Raw genomic sequence first — 22781 nt, 5'->3', positions numbered from 1 at the left:
TGGAGACCCGGGAAAGCTGTCACTCGGTCCAAGTCCCAAGGCTCGAGAACCAGGGGCAGTGATGTCCGGGGCCAGCAGGTGGATGTTCAGGCTCCAGCAGAGGGGACAAATCGCCCTCCTTCCATTTTTTTGTCCTATTCAGGCTCTCAACGGATTAGGTGGGGCCCACCCACACTGGGGAGCTCGATCTTTATTCAAATTACAGACTCGAAGGATAATGTCTTCTGGAAGCCACACCCAGAAATAATGCTTTATCAGCCCTATGGGGATCCCTCGAATGGGTCAAGTTGAGATGCATGCAATTAACTGTCACAGCCCTGGAGCAGAGGAAACCCTGAGAACACGAGGGAATAGGAGGGTGTAAGAGGAGAAAGAGACAGAGGAGAAAGGATAAGGGTGGGGGAGGAGGCCAAATCCCCCAGTTACCAGCCCACCTCCCAGCAAAGGCACGGCCTGGGCACCCCCTGGCCCGCCCACCTCCCAGCAAAGGCGCGGCCTGAGCACCCCCTGGCCCATGGATCTGGTTGCGTAGGACTGGGAAGGGACTGAGCATCTGTGCCTGAAAAGTTCCCGGGGTAACACTCAGGCCCGACGAACACAGAACCGTCCCTTCCGAGGCTGAGACCAATAACCTTTCTGAGTAAGGGAAGGGAAAATGTGTCAGTTCCTACTGGGGGCCGACTCCAGCCTCAGTCCCGGGGGAGGCAAAGCCCAAGCTTCCCTCACCCCAGGCCAACGTGGAAGTTAACCTGTCATCCTAACGATTTCCTGAAAACAATTATTTGAATACTTCAATCCCCTAACGTTTAAAACAGTCTTGCATAGTTGATAGCACTGTGGTGTATAACTGAAATTTGCTGAGAGAGTAGAACTTAAATGTTTTCACCAGAAATAAAAGGGAGGGCAGGATGTGAGGTGATGAGCCTGTTAATTAACCCAAGGGGCCGGGGGTGGGGGGGGGGGTGTGGGGAAGGGTGGGGGGGGTGGGGGGGTCGGGGGGAGTCCTTTGACCATGTATACGTAGCAAACTGTCATGTTGCACACTTACCTCTTACAATTTTCTTTTCAGTTATACTTCAATAAAACTAGAAAAAAAAAGCCTCAAGCCATTAAAAAAAAAAAAAAGCGGAGGAGGTTTCCAAGTACTTGGTCCAGTAAACTTGAAACTGGCTTTCTAGGGGCGCCTGGGTGGCTCAGTCGGTTGAGCGTCCGACTTCGGCTCAGGTCACGATCTCGCGGTCCGTGAGTTCGAGCCCCGCGTCGGGCTCTGGGCTGACGGCTCGGAGCCTGGAGCCTGCTTCCGATTCTGTGTCTTCCTCTCTCTCTGCCCCTCTGCCGTTCATGCTCTGTCTCGCTCTGTCTCAAAAATAAATAAACGTTAAAAAAAAAATTAAAAAAAAAAAAAAAAAAGAAACTGGCTTTCTACAACATCACAGAGGGTCAGAGAGTAGACCTTGAACTTTATGTAAGCAGTACCATTAGGAGGGGGAAAGAATGGAATCATTGTTAAATTGAAAATATTTGTCTATTTTTCTTATAATTAATTAATTAATGCAGTAGTCCTAATATATATTCTTCAGCTCCAGGAAGAGCTGTTGCTGCAGATGAAGTCCAAAGGCCTTGAGCTGGAGACTTCCTTCTTGCTCAGGGAAGGTCAGTCTTTGTTCTACTGGGGCCTTCAACTGGTTAGACGAGGCCCACCCACATCAGGAAAGGCAATCTGCTTTACTGAGAGCCCACCAGTGTTAATGTAAATCTCACCCAAAAACACACTCATAAAGGCATTCAAAATGATGTTTTCTTGATCCGTTCATCAGTTGACGGACATTTAGGCTCTTTCTGCAATTTGGCTATTGTTGAAAGTGCTGCTATAAACAGGGTACAAGTGCCCCTGTGCATCAGCACTCCTGTATCCCTTGGGCAAAGTCCTAGAAGTTGTGGTTTATATACACAATGGAGTACTACGTGGCAATGAGAAAGAATGAAATCTGGCCTTTTGTAGCAACGTGGATGGAACTGGAGAGTGTGATGCTAAGTGAAATAAGCCATACAGAGAAAGACAGATGCCATATGTTTTCACTCTTATGTGGATCCTGAGAAACTTAAGACCATGGCGGAGGGGAAGGAAAAAAACAGAGAGGGAGAGAGCTGAACCATAAGAGGCTCTTAAAAACGGAGAATAAGCTGAGGGTTGATGGGGGGTTGGGGGGGGCGATGGGTATGGAGGAGGGCACCTGTTGGGATGAGCACTGGGTGTTGTATGGAAACCAATTTGACAATAAGTTTCATACCAAGAAAATGATGTTTTCCCCAAAATCTTGGCATTGTGGCCTGGCCAAGTGGACATAAAATTTACCATCCCAGGAAATCAGAGTGTTGGAAGGATATTTTTATTCACTTGGCTTATTGACTTTGGTCAGACTGTTTCTTTCCAAAGTATACATTAGGTCTTATCTTCCATGGGGGTGGGGGTTGGCTGCACGGGGAGATTTGCTGGAACACGGGCAGCCCATGACAACTGGGAAGTATGATTGGTAAGAGGATCTTGGCAACATGGAAGAAGCCAGCCATGTATTTCCCTCCTTAGAGGCAGTATTTAAGTTGCTGGGAACATGAGCTAGCATGTTGGGTTTGGAAAACCAAAAGCTACCCTTTCTAATGCAGACAGAAACAGAAGGGACGCTGGGTCTACCGAGTAGAAGCCGTATGGGCTCTTATCTCTGAAATGCATGTAATAATCTATTCTGGGGATTCTGTTAAGGATCTGGATTTGCTGTCTTATTTTCACCATAGGAGCCTTTATATGTGACAAGTCAACAGGCAGAGGAATGCACTCTCCCCTTCTCTGTCTTTCTATGTAGAGCTTGAGGAAACCTCCCCGACATTCCTCTGGCCTTGACTGGCATCACTAGAGAAGACCCATTTATGGACCAGCCTCCACTCTCACTGGGACCAATGGAGCCGTGTGCCTCACAATGTGACCAGACCTGATATACACGTACATAGCTGTGTAGCAGTATCAGGATACAGTCTGGGGATTGAGAACGAAGATCACTTCGTATAGCTGGAAATCCAAAGGGAATTCACGTACAGAGGGAATGGATTGCAATTTTGCAACCTGTCACTGGCCTGGGCTAGAAGAGGTCTGACATCGGTCATGCAATATTCTTGCAAACAAGTGGCCAAATTAGATTTCCCAAGCCTCTTGTGACCCATTTATTTTCATTTTAAACAGACACGCCCTCACGCACGAGTATGGATGTGTGCAGGCAAGTCTGTCTGGATTTATGTGTAGAGTTAATTTTTCCGATATGCCCTGTCTGTCCTGCCCCGCTTCTCGCACATCGCACACCTGTGAGATTTCATGGGCCAAAGGAAAAGTAAGAGTCAACACTTTTCCCTGGATGTTGGCAGCATTAATAAAAGTTGGCATTTACTGAGGGCTTACTCTGTCCTGCACCAAAAGTTTCACACACAAGCTCTTACTTCATTGTCGCACACAGGACTACAGAGTAGGTACTTTGATCACACATTCTCTATCAGTAGTTCTCTAGAGAGTACCTCAATCTCCTAATTGTGACCTTGGGGCCGTCGACTTACTGATTATTTTCTTTTACTTAATTATGAAACAGAATCTATTTCCCCTTCCTGATACTTTTCTCCTTCACTTTTCAGTTCTCCATTCTACTTGCAACTTTCAGAACCACCCCCATCCTCCCGGGAGGAGAGAGGGGCTGGACGTTGAGTTAATAACCAGTCGTGTTTATGGGATGCAGTCTTCCTAAACGTTCATAAACCATGGGATCTGAGAGCTTCCAGCTGGGTGAACAGATGGAGGTGCTGGGGGGCTGGGGCACCTGGCTAGAGCATGGGAGCTCCACACTCCTCCCCTATACCTTACCCTATGCATCACTTCCATCTGGATGTTTCTGCACTGTATCCTTTATTTAAAAACCAGTAGATGTTAAGTGTTTCCTGGAGTTCTGTGAGCTCTTCTAGCATATGACCGAACACCAAAGGGGTGGGGGGGGGGTTTCTTAGGAAGCCCTGAGGTATTTGATCATAAGTACAGGAGGCCAGGACTTGTAAGTGGTGTCAGAAGTGGGAGGCAGTCTTGTAGGACTGAGCCCTTAACCTGTGGGGCTGTACTAGCTCCGGTTAGATGGTGTCTGTATTGAATGATGGTGTCTGGAGAGTAGGCTAATCGGTAGGGATAAAAAGTTTGGGATAAAAAGACACCCATTTGGTGTCGGACGCGTTCTGCGGTAGAGAAGAACTGTGCTTTCATTTAGCACACGATACCTATCTGTTGATGTAGTGGAAGTGAACCTTCGTTGGAAGGGAACACAGATTTCAGGTAGCCTGGCTTCCGACTCAGCGTGGAGATGACATCTGGCATCTCAGAGGAGATGGAGATGAAGAGATGTTCTCTTCTTCCTTAGGGAGTTGTCACTGGCAGGAGGCTGGGTGGGGGGGCTCCTGTGTTTCTCATGCAGCGTCTCTTCATCCACACAGGACCATGTCATTCTTCATTGCGGGAGGATGTGCACAGAAGCAACGTGGCCAGGATCTTTACCAAAAAATGCTTGCATTTTCTTCCCTTTGTGCTTCCTCTCCGCCGAATGGAAGCCGAGGACTTCGAAGCACTGGTGGCGAGTGGGGCAAGATGCAAGAGCCTGGGATCCTGAGTCATGACATGGAAAGAGAGGACTCACTGACCAGGAGCACCAACAGCAGGCCATTTTGTGAGCAAGAAAGACATCACGTTTGTGTGAAGCCGTTGAAAGCTCAGGGGTCGTTTCGGGGAGCAGGAGAGTTATCCTAACTTCATTGATTACTTTCTTTGCCAGGCAGTTTACTGTTCCAGCTCTAATTGCTATGGCAACCTTAACTTGCTGTCTCAGCTCAGGCTGCTGTAACTGATACCCTAGACCCGGTGGCGTAAACAACGAACAGTCATCTCTCACAGTTCTGGAGAAGGCTCTTCCTGCTTGGCAGATGGATGGCTGTCTTTGTGTCGTGTTCTCATACGGCAAACAGCAGAGCAGGAAGCAAGCTGTCTGGAGTCTCCAGTAAGGGCTCTCATCCCACCATGAGGGCTCTACCCTCATGACCCAGTCACTTCCCAAAGGCCCCGCCTCCTAATACCATCACTTTGGGGACTGGGGTTTCAACATGTGAACTGTGGAGGGACACAGACACGCAGTCTGTGATGGTTAATTTTATGTGTCCCCTGGACCGGGCCAAGGGATGCCCCTATAGCTGATAATACATGATTTCTGGAAAAGATTAGCATTTGAATTGGTGGACCAAGTAAAGAAGACCCACCGCCACCAGTGTGGGTGAGTATCACCCAATCCCTTGAGGACCCGAATACGGCAAAATGGTAGAGGAAGGGTGGGTTCTCTCTCTCTTCTTGGGCTGGGATTTCCATCTTCTCCTGCTCTCAGACACACTGGGGCGCCTAGTTCCTGAGCCTTCAGACTCCAGGACTAAGACTTAGACTTATACCTGGTTCTCCAGCTTGTAGACAACAGATTGTAGGACTTCTTGGCCTCCATAACCTCATGAGCCAATTCCTGTAATAAATCTCCTCTTATCTATGTATCTCCTCTATTCCCCTATTGGTTCTGCCTCTCTGGGGAACCCTGACTAACACACACACTGAGACAAAAGCTGCCTTCTCCTCACTCCTATCCATGGGCTATTTATTGTTTTGACTTTTCAACCTCCACAAATTTATCTCCTCTTCATTGAGACCACCTTTTCCAATATTTATTATTATTTTTTTTTTAATTTATTTTTTAATTAATTAATTTATTTTTAAATTTTTGTTAAATGTTTCTTTATTTTTGAGAGAGAGAGAGAGACAGACTCCAAAGTGGGCTCCAGGCTCTGAGCTGTCAGCACAGAGCCCAATGTGGGGCTCAAACTCACAAGCTGTGAGATCATGACTTGAACTGAAGTCAGACGCTCAACCGAGCCACCCAAGGGCCCCATTTTTATTCATTTTTTAATGTTTTTTTTGAGAAAGAGAGAGAGAGCATGAGCAGGGGAGGGGCAGAGAGAGAGAAGGAGACACAGAATCTGAAGCAGGCTCCAGGCTCTGAGCTGTCAGCACAGAGTCCAACTCAGGCTTGAACTGTGAGATCATGACCTGACCCAAAGATGGTGCTTAACCAACCGAGCCACCAGGCACCCCAAGACACCTTTTCCAACATTTAACAGATATTGTATCAGCCATAGGATTATATTCTTCATTGGTTATTGCTGGATGAGCACACAGACTCTTCTAGAAACTAGCAGTCATTTTCAAGTTATCTCCCCAGGAATTGCAGAGCCAGACGTGGCCGCGAACTCATGAAACTGTGAGATCATGAGCTGAGCCGAAATCAAGAGTCGGATGCTTTACCGACTGAGCCACCGAGGCTCCCATGCCTTGTGGTTTTTAAAATAGCCTTTGGTTAATATGAACTCAAAGCCCATTTGCTTCAAAGCACATTTTGTTCTTAGCCTCTTGCATTGTAAATTATGAGGATTTACTGTCCAATTTAGTGAACTACAGAAATAAATAAGACTGCTAATGCGCCCGTCCTCTGGACACCTCCCGTGGCAGCAAAGGCCAGGGTCTGAGGACAAATGTTGATCACCCAGCATGTGCTGGAAGCAATGACAACTCGATGAGATGAATCCACTTACAGCATGTGAGGACGCTTTAGGAAACACCAGGAGAACTTTTAAAAATCCTCTTTTGTTTCACTGTTTCTGCGTCTACGCTCAGCCGCGGAGACTTCTATGCAGGAGAGGAACAGCTTTAATTATTGCCATAATTTGTGATCTCCCCATGTTCAGGGAGTTTCCAACTCTGCAGAACAAGTTTGTTTTCATTTTTGTTGTGTTTTCTTCAAGGAAAGTCAAAAAGCATAATTTGGACAAAGGGTGAAATTCTACTTCTTTTAAGATTTCCTTCTTCGCTGTGTTCTATGCAGAGTTGCTGGGCAGGAGGGTGCTTGGTTCTTTCCTGTCCTGTGGGTGAGAGTATAAATCGGTTTGGAGGTCTATGGACGCTATCCTTCCGACTTTAAAACATGCACACCCTTGACCCAGGGATTTAGGAATGTAGGAATTTAACCCCAGAAAAAAAAGTAGACAAGTATGCCAAGATGTATATCCAAAAAGCTTACAAAAAACAATAGACTCTCAAGAGCAGAGAACAAACTAGTGGTTGCCAGAGGGGAAGGAGTGAGGGGATGGGGGAAACAGGTAAAAAAGGAAGGAAGGAAGGAAGGAAGGAAGGAAGGAGAAGAAGAAAGAAAAGAAAGAAAGAAAGAAAGAAAGAAAGAAAGAAAGAAAGAAAGAAGAAAGAGGGGAGAGAAAGAAAGAGAATGAAAGAAGGGAGGGGAGGGGAAAGGAAAAGAAAGGAAAGGAAAAAAGAAAGAAAATAAAAGAAAAGAAAAAAGAAAAAAGAGAAGAAATGGAAAACCACAAATTTCAAAAACTTTAAGCTGTGCTCAGGGTGGTGGGGACAGGTTGAGTGAGTGGGAAAGGGCCGTGGGCAGGCTTGAAATACTACAAAGAATCATGTGGGAGGCCAGGTGGAGAGAGACGGAGTTTAAAAGAATATCTATATCTATATCTATATCTATATCTATATCTAGATATATATTTAATGTGACCATTGCACATTTTTGCTCATACTAGAGCCATTTTGTCCTAATTTCTTTTTTTGTGTGTTTTTGTCTTGAAACCTTTGCTTTTTGTATTTAGCCTGGAATTCACCATCATATAGCTTCATCTTTGTTTGGAAGACATTTCACACATTCCTGTGAAGATTTTCTGACTGTCCACCATTGCGCCGACGTGCTGAGCTTTAACAAAGCACGACGTGGGGCACGATACTTCAGTGTGTGGCTTGCGGACTGAGGACTGTGTGCCTCCCTTAAGTTCCTCAGTGCTTGATGAGGCTGAGAAAAAGGCAACCCCTTCTCAGTGGGGCTGAGCTACTGTCCCCATTCTGGTGTAGACGTGATGCTGTTGGTTAAGCCCTGTGACACGAGGTTTTGAGGGCAAAACAGTGAAAAAGTTTGCGACTTATTTTCCCTCGGAAGACCGAAGCTACGTTTGGCGGGTCTATGTACCCATCAGTGCGAATGTGACTGTGTGTGTGTGTTAGTTTAGGGAAGCATGATAGAATGTAGATCCCGTCTCTACAGCTCAGGGGGAACTTTCTGAAAAGCAAAAGCAGATCGTACCATCTGTATTTCTGTCTGAAAGACAGCGTGTCTGTCCCACTCCAAGGAGACAGATGCGCCGAGACACCTGTGGGGTTCCTGCGTCCCCATCTCTCTTTGGGAATCTGAGAAATCACCTTCATTTCAACGTCTCTCTGCCGATGGAGGACCCCACTCCCTTTGCTTGTTCTGGTCTTGGTTTTCCTGTGGGAGCATCTAAATCGTCCTTGCCTTCCTGCCTCTTTGCCCTGTCGTCCTGAGGCTTGTCTACAACCTGGCACTTACATCATACGAAGCTGCTTTGGATTCATGAAGGGAAAAGGATTAGTTCTGTAAAGGATCACGCGGTGGATTGCGCAAGCTAGCAAATTATCAAATACCTGTGACTCTCGGTGCAGGGCTGAGACAGGTGTCACAGACCACCTGGTTGATCTCCTTTCTTTCTCTTTAAAAAATTTTTTTTTAATGTTTATTCATTTTTGAGAGAGAGAGAAGGAGCAGGGGAGGGTCAGAGAAAGAGAGAGAGAGAGAGAGAGACCCAGAATCGGAAGCAGGCTCCAGGCTCTGAGCTGTCGGCACAGAGCCCAACACGGGGCTCGAACTCACGGACCACGAGATCGTGACCTGAGCCAAAATCAGACACTTACCCAACTGAGCCACCCAGGCGCCCGGAACTCTTTTCTCTTTCAAGTGCAGTGAGACAGGAGAGAATTGCATCTCCTCTGGAGGGTCACCAAGAGGTAGAACGTGGATTATCTGATTTCCGTTCAGAGGTGTTTCTACAGCAAAGTGCCAATTGAATCTACAAAGAAGCCTTTGTTTAGAACTATGGAAATCTACTAGGTTTCCATATGATTGGCCAGTCAGTCACCTAGTAAAAATTTATAGAGCACCTCCACCCATGCTGGGTCCTGGGTACGGAGCAGTGACTACGAATTCAAGGGCACCATGTGGATTTAACCTCCAATGGAGAATATGAGCATTAAGGCAATACTTTCCAGCGTGTTGAGAGCAAAAGAGAGGAAGCACAGAGACTCACGGGGGCCATATAACAGGGGAGCAAGCCCAAGTGTTTCATGACTCAGGTCTCCACGTTGGGGCAAGGAGCTGTTTATTTTCGAGGAGGATGGGGCCCTTGAAGGCAGTGTGCGAGGGGAGCGTAGGAGTTATCTCATCGATGGCCTTCTGGGGTCATTCTGTTGGGTTGTGCCCATTTGGCAGAGGAAGAAACTGAGGGTAAGAAACTTGCAGTGATTTGTTTGGAGTCACGCAGACTGGGGGTGCGAGAAGAGCCACGTTGGGCGAGGGGCTGGGGCCGTGGTGGTTGCAGGGATAGTGGAGCCTGAGACCACCTCCTCCTGTGAGATGAGGGGTAGGCCAGCCCCAGGCACCATGGTAGGTACCTCACCCCCACCCTGCCAGGCTCCCTATGAAGCAGGTGCCAAGGGTCTGTACCCCAGCTCTCCTCTGCCAGAGAGGGTGCATCCTGCCCTCACTGTCCCTCCTGAGACATGGCCCTAACCAGAGGGTGTCTCTGGGGCCCCGAATTGGGGAATGTGGGGACACTGTCACTTTGCCAGAACGAGCTCTGGTTTTAGGTCACTTAAAACATTTTTTTTTAATCTGCATTCATTTTTGAGAGACAGAGAGACAGAGTGCGAGCGGGGGAGGAACAGAGAGAGAGGGAGACAGAATCCGAAGCAGGCTCCAGGCTCCGAGCTGTAAGCACAGAGCCCGACGAGGGGCTCAAACCCACGAACCATGAGATCATGACCCGGAGCTGAAGTTGGACGCTCAACTGACTGAGCCGTCGATATTCGTGTACATTTTAAAATACCCACCACGGTCAAGCGAGTTAACGTGCCCATCAGCTCACACAGTTACCATCTTGTGTGCAGAGGGCGGACATCACCAACGATCTACTCTCTTAGCACACGTCAAGCACACAAACGGTATCGTTAACTACAATCCTAGCACCACACATCACATCTCTGGCACTTACTTACCTTGGCGCACCTGAAACTTTGGATGGCTGAGTTTTCTTCCCGGTTTGTTTTACATTCTGGAGAAACACACAGAACATCACGTTACCGTCTTGACCATGATGAGGGTGTGCCGTTCCGTGGTGTGACGGAAGCTTGTACGGGACAGCCGTCACACCGCCCGCCTCCAGAACTCTCTTCACCTTGCAAGACGGAAGGTCTGCACCCTTTAAACAATAACTCTGGGGGGCAGTTTTGAACCTGAACAGAGGGCTCTTAACAAACGTGATGGCTCATTTGCATCTTTGCAAAGAGGGTTTGCATGTCTAAAAGAAACTAATACGACATACAAAGAAACAAAAAATCTCCCCTTTTCTCACGTCTGTTCCAGAGCTGGGTCGAGGTTTCGGCTCTCTCGTTTTTTCTTCACGACTATTCTTGACTGCTGACACTTATTCCAGATTGGTGACATTTATTGAACACCTACCATGTGCTGTCCTCAATGCTTTTTAAAAATGTTTTATTTACGTATTTTGAGAGAGCGAGCGAGCGAGAGAGCTCATCCACGCACCAAGGAGAGGGAGAGAGAATCCCAATCAGTGACAGTGTGGAGCCGAATGTGGGGCTTGATCTCGTGTCTCTGGGATCATGACCTAAGCTGAAACCAAGAGTCAGACGCTCAACTGACTGAGCCACCCAGGTGCCCCTGTCCTCAATGCTTTCAATATGAATAATCCCCAAGAAAACATGGGAGAGAAGATGTTGGTGGCATTTTTTTAGCCCAACGATACATAGTGCAGCATTGTGGAAATGATGAAATAGGTAAAGGAGAAGCATCTGACGCCCTGTTGGGTAACCCTTACTCCACAAAGGAAAGAGGTAGAACCCTGCATTGCTTGAATGGGCGTCTCCCTTTGTGAGCCTTGTTATTCTCGGGCGGTGAATGAAGGAGCTGGGCTGGATCAGGTCACGCAATCTAAAAGGGGCTGAGACAGAATTCAGACTCAGGTCCTCCGGACTCCAAAGCCAGTGCTCTCCCTGACGCCCCATGGGCTATTCCGAGATCTTAGTTACATGTGCTGTTGGATGGTAGACCAGTTTGCCCTCTGCGGGCTGCCACGGCCAGAGGACCAGAACGGACCAGAGGAGACGGCTGTGGGAGATCCGGGAGGGGCTAACAGACGTTAAACAGGACAGCACATTTTCTCATGAAATGGGAAATGAATTTATTTTACATTTAAAAAACATGTTAATGTTTATTATTTATTTTTGAGAGAGAGGGACAGACAGACAGACAGAGCACGAGCAGGGAAGGGGCGGAGAGAGAGGGAGACACAGAATCTGAAGCGGGCTCCAGGCTCTGAGCTGTTTTGCCCTTATAAATACACTGTGTTGTTTTATGGCCTCACTTCTGCGTGTTACCAGGAGTCACTGAGGCCCCCGTTGCACGGAGACGTGTGGCTCGAAGGGCCTGCTGGGGTTCCCTTTCCCTCTCGTTGTGTATGTCTTCTAGCTGGATGGATGCTGGTTCCCCAGCCCAGCCCCTGCCTTTGGCCCTCAGTCTCCTTTTCAGTTCAGAATGAACCCCGCACGCATGCCCCAGACAGACAAACCGGCATTCTCTTCCAAATGGGTGCCCTTGGTGCCAACGTAAGGGAAAGAAGACAAAATGGCACGGCAGGGTCCTTGACTTACTCCGCCTCGTAGCCAAGATAGAAACTACAGATTATTCGCTCACTCTCGACAGTAATCACACGAGTACAGACCTTTGTCCACGGGTGACATTTGCCCTGGAGCACAGCGAGGGCAGGCCAACACCTGACTCAACGCTTTTGTTTCCCTTGCTCTGTGCCCTGATGTCGTTGGACGCGCGAACGCATCCCTCATCTCTGGCCGCCACACAGCACCGCAGACTGGGAGGTCTGAACCAACAGACGCTCACTGTCTCCCAGTTTCGGGGGCTGGGAGTCTGAGATTAAGGTATCCGAGGGGTTCCATTCTTCTGAAGCCTCTCCTCTTGGCTTGCAGATGGCCATCTTCCAGCGGTCTCCCGTCTGTACCCGTCAGGACACCAGTCATGTCAGATAAGGTCCCATCCACTTGCCTCATTTTAACGCAATTACCTCCTCCAAGGGCCTTTCTCCAGATACTGTCATATTCTGAGGGACAGAGGGTTAGGACTCGGACATGGGGGGTGAAGGGGACACCGTTCAGCCTATAACCACGGAACGGGTGCTCATTCACCCAGAGGATCCTGAAGTGTAGGGAAAGTTTTGAAAGGAGTAGAGACTTACTTAAACTGAGTAACGCAGGCAGACGGTTCGAGGCTTCCCGATTCCTACAGAGCGAATGCCTCTGACTGCCACAGTCCTAGAAATGAAGGTAGCTTACAGAGAGACAAATTCAGCGTGGAGTCTGAAACTTCCTAGCCGGCCGAACACGGGAGGTGTGTTAGATTTACAAAGCCGGAAACCTGAGAACTCGGGGGATTCGGGATCTGGTATCTACACTTCCTTCAACGCCGCCTCCCACTGGTAGTAGTTAGGTACCCTCGGAGGATGGCACCCAGTGGGTGGTGGGACTCCGTTCCAGGGAAAGCAAGCCCTTTCTCCGCGTGTTGCCTTCTCCTTCCCACCACGAAATGCTTTCGTACGGAAAAGGCCATTTCCGTGGGCTGGTGAGGGGCACAGGCAGCCACTGAACCCCGGTTCCAACAGTCACCTTTGCCTCTTTAAGCTTAACTCCTACGTCTGAGCAGAGCTCAAACCCACACATGACCGAGCTCACGAACCCTAGAGCTCTCGTTCCAGATACGGGGAGGGCACGCAGAGCTGGGCACGCTCCCGGTCTGCGAATGTGCACGTAAACCCAGCCGGCCGCCGAGGCACAGCCACAGCGAAGAACGACACAAGGAGAGGTCACGGGTCAAATCAAGTCACCGGAGCTTCGCCTTGAGATTGTTTGCTTTTGTCTGATTTCAACCATCCAGGTCCCGCGGGCTCGGGTCACGGATAGACTTGAAACCGCGGGCGGGGAAGAAACTTCACCGAGTGAGTAGACACACAATGCGTCTATTTAGGGACCAAGTTTCTCTCCCCTCCCCCTCCCATGCAGAGTCGGGTCACGAGGTAACCAGTTTTTCCAGGGAAAGATTTTTTTCTTCCTCCCGTCTTGATAGGAGAGGGACAAATACTATTTACTAAAGGAAAGAAGAGAGCGAGCGAGCGAGCTTGTGTCCTGACCACAAAATAACAACCCCGTAGATCACACTAACTGAAGACTCCACATCTTATAAACACAGCACGCTGCATTACTCAGCGCTGAGTTATTATGTTTCATTGCAGAGAGCAGCCGACTCCGAATATATTAATGATTCATGCTTGCCTTGGCAGAACATAATGTATACTAATCACACAGAACCAGGGTACAAGAGCACTTTAAATGCATTTGTCCAGTTAATAGTTCGACTTAATCTGATATTTCACTGGGTCACCGACCTTTTCATTGTAGGTAATGTACGGAGGAAAATGTATGGTCGGCACCGTGGTGAATCGACGGAGGGCTTTCTGGTTACCAAGCAACGTGCTCCTTAAGCTCTACGTCTGCATAATTCTGCCCAGACTTCTGTTGCTCTCGGCCGTTGAACTGAAGTGTGGCTCGGCGAGCTTGTGCGTGTGCGTGTGTGTGCGCCCGGGTGTGTTTTGGGGAGGGGAAGACACCACAGGCACAAAGTAGCTCATTGAGGCTGCTTTTTATAGGCATTAAGCAATAAGCTTCCATTATAAACAACCATGCCAGAGTTAATACTCAATAAACAGTATGGTTTATAAGCAATTAGGGACCCAGATCTCAAAAATTAGACAGTTCAGCAGAATGAGAGCAGCTACCCTAACAATGCTTAGTCAGATACGTGGCTTGTTAAAAGTGTCATAATTCTCCTTTAAAAAGCAATTAACAGTTTGGTGTATTCGGGTCCGCCAGGCGCGGTCTCTTAATCAAACGTGAACACAATCAAAGAGGCACTTCCCAGCTTTATGTAACGGACAGCCGCGTACCCAGAAAGCACAGTTGAAAAATTAAAGGGCGAATTGACGTTCCCTCCTGTCTGTTGATCAGACAGAGTCTGTTGAAGACATCAAGACGGGTCTGATAAATGCATTTTGTCGGGTTTTCAAAGAAAGCCAGCCCGCTACTCTATTTTCCCAATGTCTTTGTACTTCTTGGTAACGTTGCAGGTTGACAAAAATCTGTTTTCCAGTTCCGCCTTGAAATCGTGGCGGGTGATTGGAGACGCAACGCGCGTTTGCTGTGTGTTGTCTTGCGCGACCGTGAACGCAAATCCGTACTTCTTATCCTCTGCAGCCGCTGGGATTGTTTGGAGGTATTTTATAATTGGATTGGAAACTAAGTTAGAGATTTCCTTGACCTGCTGTATCGGAGGCTAATGCACCGTATTTTTAAATACACTTCTGAATGAGGTAAGCTTCCAACGCCATGCTGAGGTGCTGGGAAACTGGGCAGAGACGAATGGGTTGCCTTCCTTCCAGGGACTCACCATCCAAGACAGATTTATAATCAATGACACGTTTCCTTTTAAAGCACCATGAAATGAGCGTATCGTAGATCGATACTATTGGCATTTTAAAATCACTTATTTGACCCTTTTATCCAAAAAATATATATGTATTTTAAGTCAAGGATGGAGGGAAATGTGCAGGCAGACGAGGGAAAATATAGTGTGCAAAGGTAGTTGGTGGAAACGTCAAATTGAACACTGAATTTGAGACTTGGTTCATCTACTGTCCTTTCTCCCCGGCGTTAGGCATTTTAGAATGTTGTTCCAGGAGGCTAGCTGTTGAAATTCCTGCATTTTATGACTGGACCCCTTTCTATCCCGCTGAACGTGTGGATAACAGAACATCAACGTGTTCATACTTGTCAGCTCTGGGGACTCCGGGTTTGTCTGTGAGGCCACCAAACAGGATGGATAATTTCTAGTAGTCAGTGTCTCCCAATCGGTGATTTAACGGATCGCTCAACCCTGAAAATTTTGTGTATGCAGGTTTAGGGAAGAGAAATTAATATGAGGCAAAGCAATAACTGAGGGGGGGAAATGAGGTCTAAGGACTTCTTTAACAGACAGATAGAAATGTGCAGGCTGAAGACCAAATTTTGAATGAACCAAATTTTGGAAAAACTTCCAAGCCAATCGTTCAAGACGCGGAGTTAGTTCTCAGAGTCGGGATTTGAGTGCTATCAAGCGTGGGCTGAGAAAACTCTGTTTCCCTCCCCGTGGGAAGTTTAGAAGGCCACTGTGCCAACATCACGCAGTCTCCAGCTGCAAAAGTATATACATGGTCCCTAAGCTCACCATTGTTTGTGCGTTTTTTTTCCTTCCACAGCTCTTCCCTAAGTCTTTTGTACCCTGCACGCCCCAGACATTATTCTCCGCGTAGGGGGAGGGCTTCTCACTGCCCTTTGCTTCATTTTCCCCTCCTCCTCTGTACCCACTCCCTAATTCTGAGCACGCAAGGGGAAGACCAGCTGTGAGGGAGTATCCCTCAGCGTTGGAGAGAAGATGCATGTGTGCGGAATCCTAAGGGATTATTCAGGAGTGCAAAATTTCCTCTCTCGTTAGCAGAGTGTAGAGGGTGAGCCGGAGTTTGGGGAAATATATGGCGGTAGAACTCAATCCACAGAATGGAGTACAGCGTATGCTTCTTCTCCAAACAGCTCCTTATAAATGCACCTGTTTATGTAAGGTTGCACAGTTAGAAATGCATTCCTTTGGCAGTAGGGTATGGCGAGAGGATCTCCATGAAGCCACAGTCAGCCACGCGCTGTAATTAGGCAGATTGAGTCCTCTGCAGCATACCGAGGGTGGACTGATCGGGAGTTCCCAGGGGCTGGTGCAGAGATCCAGAGTAGAGATGCTTCCTCTCGATCCGGGAGGGGATTTGGATAAAGGAACAGTGTGAAGAAGCCGCAAGGATCCGAAACGGGACGTGGGGCAATGCTGAATGCAGTCCGTACTCCGTGAACAAGTTTCTCTAGGGTTTTCCCTGCTAGCCAGCTCCCCCTTCCAGAAAGTGCAGAGCAGAGTTACCAACCCCTGTGCTGCTTCCTCCCTAACTGACTTTGTTCCCTTGGAGTCAGCTTAGTCCTAGTGGACACTGAATTCTCAGTGGGGTGGGTGGCGGGATTTATTGAAGTGAGAAGCATAGTAATACGTATTGACAGTGGCAATGAAGAGGTCAATATTGACCTCCGGGGACAGTAAATCCTGACATTCGCTGAACCACGACGTCGATATTCCGAGGGTGGTGTCAGAAGATGTGCCCTTGATGTGCTCCCCAGAAGAAGCTGGAAACACCTTTTCAGGGAGTACGTGCCTGTAGCTTGGCTGTTCCACTTTTACACTAACTGTGTAAAGTGTGCAGGAACGGAGAGTTTTGGGGAAATGGCGTTGCTGCTTTTTTTTTATTTTTGAAAAGATAAAGACACTATTGCCTATCAGAAACACATCTGCCTTTTAATTTTAATTTTTAAAAATATTTTTAATGTGGAGTGCCTGAGTGGCTCAGTCGGTGAAGCGTCTGACTTCAGCTCGGGTCACGATCTCACGGTTCGTGGGTTCGAGCCCCGCGTCGGGCTCTGTGATGACAGCTCGGAGCCTGGAGCCTGTTTCCGATTCTGCATCTCCCTCTCTCGCTGCCCCCTCCCCCGCTGGTGCTCTGTCTCTCTGTCTCCAAAAATAAACATTAAAAAAAAATTTGAAAATATTTTTAATGTTTACTTATTTTGAGAGAGGGGGAGGAGCAGCGAGAGAGGGAGAGAGAGAATCCCAAGCAGGCTCTGCGCTGTCAGCACAGAGCCGAACATGGGGCTCAAACCCACAAACCTCGAGATCGTGACCTGAGCCGAAATCGGGTCAGATGCTCAACCGACTGAGCCACCCAGTGACTAATTACTTTTAATTTTTGACTGTGACGTCCTTCTTCTACGCAACACACAGGGAACAGGCGGGAGAGGCAGGAGGGAATGGCTGATCAGATCTGTGTATGCACCAAGCTGTCCACGGCTCCGGCCGTCGAGGCCCCGTTACTCTCCCAAGCAGCGATGCACGTTCACGCATTGATTTTCCATCTACCTTCTTTAAATGAAGCTTTCCTTCCCCCGATGAAGTATTAAGCCATTGAATAAAAACCAACATCAGAGAGAGTCTGTTAAAAAGAAACCTTCCCTGCCTGTCCTGGGTTTCACATAAATGGAATATTGTTGTTCTTTTTGCGAGAGCAGTGCCTCGGACCCCCGTGCATGTCCACGCTGAGGCACCAGGGTGACAGTCACAGCGTGACTTCCCCTGTGCTCTCTGGCCGTGGACGCAGCCTCGTGTTTCACAATTACTGATAAGGCTTTGAAAAACGAACACCACACGTGTGACAAATTCCTATTCAGTAGAAGTGACTGGCACTCATTTCTCTCCTGAGAGCAGGTTATGATGGGGGAGAGGGGACAGGGGACCTTATGCTTTGGGCACCTGCAGGGAGATCGTGGCAAAGACCCAAGCAGGGAAAGCCAAGTTTCACCTGGAGTGCTTGCAAACACATTTCGAGCAATGATTGTGCTTCAGACACTGTGTAAGGACCTGGCATGGGTTCTTAATGCCCATTTCACAGATGGAGGGATAGAGGCAGAGGAGATGAGTAAGTTGTCCAAAGTAACAAGGCTAAACTGGGGAGCTGGGCAAGCCCAGGTCATCTGCCTGAGTGAGAGCCACGTTCTTCACGGAAGGTTCTGAAACTCAGCTCTGTCTTGCCTTCTCCCTAAAGAAGGTGGACCCATTGCAATTTGATTTCACACTTGTTGGCCCATGTGCAGCTCTGTGCTGATGACTTGAGTCCAAGTGGACAGAAGAACAGGCTCCAAGCTCAGGAGAGGTGCTCGGGCTCCTGGCCATGTCGTGGGGGTGGTTCCAACTTGGACGGGATGTCCTCCTCCTCTCCTCCCCGTGCCCACCTCCCCGCTTTAAATTGGTCATGTTGGCGAAAGGGGTCGGGACCACTTCTCTCTAGATTCTTGTTCGCTTCAGATCTGAGTCCAACCGTGGTGCTTTCTTCTGAGCTTGGGACCTTGGGTTTATCCTGAAGTAAGGCAAATGCTGCAGAGAGAAGTCGAGAATTGGCCGGGCTCCTAGCATCCTCCCGGGAAACACGGCCCCACCAGGGGGCTTCCTTCGCCTATTGGGTCTGGGAATCTCTTCGTGGGTCCTGTCAGTCTGTCACACTCTGTATCTCAAAAATAAATAAAATCGTTAAAAAAAAAAAAAAAAAAAAAAGGAAGACATTAAAGTCAGAGATCGTCCCAGAGGGAAATTCTGTGTTAAGAAACCTGTAACATGCAACCCGAGGACGCGGCTATGATGACCCAAACGTTGTCTGAAGACTCTCTTCCCGTCGTGTCCCGCTCCCAGACCCTCGCGACCCTGGTTCACCAGCCTGCTGGGTACAAGGTCTTAGGCTCAGGGCGCGTGACTGCAAAACAGTCCTACAGATACCTTGCCTGTTTGATAACTAACGCGAAACCAGCTGTAAGATTTAAAATTAAGCCGCAGCCCAGACGTACGTCAAGGGACGACGGGAGAAGCCAGATGTGGTCTATGCGTAGGTGGAACACGATGGGGCCTTAACGAAGGAGGAAATCCTGCCGCTTGCTGTAACACGGCTGACCCTGGAGGACATTGCGCCCAGGGGGATGAGTCATTCACAGGAGGACACGTAGCGCCCGAGTCCACTCACGTGAGGCACCCTCGCACTGTCAAATCACAGACTCAGCCAGGAGCATGATGGTTGCCAGAGGCTGGAGGAGGGGAGAGTGGGAACCCCTGGTTATTGGGCACAGGGTTTCAGATTCGCAAGAGGCTCGGGTTCTGGAGACGTGTTGCACCAACCGCATTATGGTTAATGCCAGGCCACGGACACTTACCAATGGTTAACACGGTGGATGTTGTATTGTGTGTTCTTTACCACAATAAGACATGATTACGGTGCACGTTCGCTCCTCTTCTACTGGGGAACATGCTCTTGAAATACTGAGCAGACAGTCGGTTAAGCGGCCGACTTCGGCTCAGGTCACCATCTCGCGGTCCATGAGTTCGAGCCCCGCGTCGGGCTCTGTGCTGACCGCTCAGAGCCTGGAGCCTGTTTCAGATTCTGTGTCTCCCTCTCTCTCTGACCCTCCCCCGTTCATGCTCTGTCTCTGTCTCAAAAATAAATAAACGTTAAAAAAAATTTTTTTAAAAAATACTGAGCAGAGGAAGCGAGACGCAGCGAAACAGAGAAAGCTCACTTATTTTCGTATTATTTTCCCTATGACAGAGGTCACGTTGGGGAAGGTGGGTTTGAGGATAAGGTTCTCGACTGTGGATTCTTTCCAGAAGCAGGGACGAAATGATGAGATGGCTTACCCCGCTTCTAGACCCGGAAGGATAGGGACCCACCGGACGGGGGTGACCTTTGATGGGCACTCCCTCCAGCACACCAGGCCTGCGGAAGCCCACGACGGGCGCTGCCTCCTTTCGCCCCCGGCTCCGGGGTCGCGAGCGTTCACGTCCAGATTGGAGAGCTGAGGCTCGCGGAGGGGCGGAAGGAACTTGCCCCCGGCTGGTAACTGCAGGCCTGCATCCCAACCGCCAAGTTCTTCCAGGCGATTATTTACTGCGCCGTGAACTGCCTCTTGAAAGGTTAACTTTGATTAATCTCGCCCCTCGTGCATGCCCGTTTGTTCAACGGCTCCGGGGCCATCTATCCTGCTATCAGCCCGCATCCACTTCTCCAGCTCATTAACAAAGATATAATAAGGAATTCCTGTCTGTCCCCGGGGCACAGACCTACACCAGCCTCCTGACATTTCCCCGGCTGACAGATTCCTAACAAACTTGCGTTAATTAGGGATATTCCAAATCACCCCCTGGACGCTCTGTACTGAAAATCCCCTGGAGCACACCAGACCTACCCATTTGCCTCGTCTGGAATTCACCTTTGCTTCTTTTGGCAAGGCCCGGATACCCTTCGCCCGCCGTCTGTCTTCTGTCCCCCGGCCCGCTCCCTTCTAATTGTGGCAATATTTCTGAGACCAGATCCGTAAGCTCATTTCCTCCCTTCGGCTCTCCATCGCAGGTGCTTGGCGAGCTGGAGTCCCTGAAAGAGTAGCACGTATATCTTCTCCTCTGTTGGCTTCCTCTTCCTTTTCAAGGACGCTCACCCATTTTTCTGACGGGAAAACCAAGGACCTAGGAGTTGAGTGGTTCTTTGCCAGTTGTTAACGTTACATTCATTTTCTTAAGCAATGGCCTTGTATCTGGTCCATTTTATTCCTCGACTTTGATTATTATTTTTTAATGTGCTTTCTGTTCTTTGTTCCTGCCATTTTTCACAAACCTGAGCTCCTCCTGGCCCATGGCCTCTCAGACGCTACTCTCAGAGGTCGCAGTGTCTGGTGTATTCCTTGCGCGGTGGTTAGGTGTGAGCGGATATGACTTCCTTTGCGTCCTGAGCCGTGAAGCTGCTAGCAAGGTAGGTCAAGTGTAGGCACACGCCAGGACTGGTAAAACGAATGTGGTGCGATGTTCTGAGAGTTGAGGCCTCCCTGGCACTTCTGGTGTCTTTGCGCTCCTTGAGGCCAGATTTGGAGAGCATCTCGGTTCTCCGGCTGCCTAGGTGATCGGTCCCAGCTGACAACCACCCCGCCCCCCCTCCCCGGGTCTTGGGAGCCGTGGCCGTGGCTTTGACCTGCTCGCCACACATTGACCAATGGAATCCTCGGCCGCGGATCGTAAGGGATCTGCTGATAAGCTGGTGATGCAGTAATTCATCTGCGTGTGAATTGATGAAAAATTCAAAATATCCAACTATACACCTTAGAGGATTTCAGACGCTAACCGCAGTCCCATTATGTAGAAAGCTGGAAGTCGTATGAATCCTAATCAAGCGATAGTCCTTCGGCCCTTGGTCAGACTCCCAGAGCAATAATTTATAAGCAGTAAAATCAATACTTTGTCAAATTGGTTGACACTTCTCCAAATCTACAGGGGAGAAAACGAACAAACAAACGCCTGTTCGCTCTAGTGGAGGGACAGACGTGGAAGCGGAGAAGTCACAGGAGAATCTGTTGTTTGCTGCAACTCGGACTGACTCAGAGCCCCAAGCCTGCCAGGCTGGCAGCGGGTCCCGCTCTCCCAGACATGTGTTCAGAAGGCAGCACTACCAAGTAATGCGTGTGATGGGATTGTTCTTAATTCCAGTGGCAAATTCTGCTCCTTGGCTTATTCACTGACCCCGCAATGTGACAATGAATCTATTGTAAACTCACTTGGGTTCTGAAGAAATTAATAATTAATATCATGAGAGATCCAATTACGACGTGATGGCAGAAGGTAATCCATTCTTCTCCCTCGCTTTTCTTCCCGCCTCCCCGTTCCTGTACCGTTTCAAGACTAAATTTCATCTTTATCCGGGTAACACGCGGACGTCGTGGGAGGAATCCAGTACCCGTAGTTCTGAGAGACTTCTATTGAAAAATGGCTTGTGTTAGGGTGAGCAAGAGACAGAACCTGGCGAAACGCGTGGGTGCGGGTGGTTTCATTGGGAGGTGCTTCCCAGGAGCACTGACTGAGGAGCTGGAAAGTGGGAAAGGAAGGGGAGGGAAGGAGCCCGTCGGGGAGCGGTGATGTGCGGGACAACTCTGTATGCAGCTGGGGTTTAACCCCACCAGACGGCTCTGGGGTTGGGGTAGGACACGCCTCAGGGTTGACCCACCCGAGGGCTGAAGGGTTTGGAATATTCACCTTCCACTTCCCACCCGTGATCGGTGTGAGGGGCTCTGGGAGCATCAGGCCCTCGGCTCTTCACCTGTCCCCGCGGCTGAGCCCGCGGGGGAAGAGTCCCCAACCTTCCAGCAGGTGCAGGGAGCAGGGGGGCACAGCCGTCTCCTGAGAGCCCTGACACAGCTCTCTGGTGTCCCTCATCGTCCTCACCCCATCCCCATGATAAGAAGCCGCTTCCAACCTTTTAGTTTTTCTAATTGCCTCTATATTTCCCGGTCACGCAATACACTACCGTTCGTTCATTTATGATTTTAGATAATATCTTGCCTTTTTGATCATTTGAGGGTCTCGCTCTCTTCAACCGTCACCCCGCCCCTGTTTTCTCTTCCTCGGTCTTCCCCTGTGTCAAACGGTGGCTATGTCAATCAACGGGAGGACACCGTGTAAGGATTCCCACCAATGAGTCAAGAAGCATCTTACGCTACTTTGTTATTGTTGGAATTGTGGCCTCATTTTTCCACTTGCCAAGTTTCCTGTGCACGTATCACTAACTCTTTCCAGATGCTCTGACACATCTGGCACATGCCTGCTAACGACCTTGCCAGATGCTTGCGGACGCTTCCAGACAATCCATCGGTTCTGTCCTGCCGCCCACTGGGGGTGTCCTCTGTGCTCCCCCTCTTCTGTCCGGTTTGCTTTCGAAGCCTGGCACAGAGCCGAGTCGCTGGGACTTTCCTGTGCCGC

The 22781-nt window shown here is 49.0% G+C and overlaps 1 long non-coding RNA gene across 1 annotated transcript; it reads right to left on the bottom strand.

Annotated features, from left to right (window-relative positions):
• Positions 1 to 6714: 6714 nt before the first annotated feature.
• Positions 6715 to 13827, bottom strand: LOC122240208. The gene is made up of 5 exons (XR_006219593.1): positions 13711 to 13827; positions 12508 to 12583; positions 10238 to 10293; positions 8879 to 9033; positions 6715 to 7026 (listed from the first exon to the last, which is right to left on the bottom strand). It is a non-coding gene; the product is annotated as an uncharacterized LOC122240208 (long non-coding RNA).
• Positions 13828 to 22781: the final 8954 nt, after the last annotated feature.

The sequence above is a fragment of the Panthera tigris genome, chromosome B4 (genome assembly GCF_018350195.1).
Source record: "Panthera tigris isolate Pti1 chromosome B4, P.tigris_Pti1_mat1.1, whole genome shotgun sequence".
Taxonomy (NCBI): domain Eukaryota; kingdom Metazoa; phylum Chordata; class Mammalia; order Carnivora; family Felidae; genus Panthera; species Panthera tigris.
This window is presented reverse-complemented; position numbering and strand designations above follow the sequence as displayed.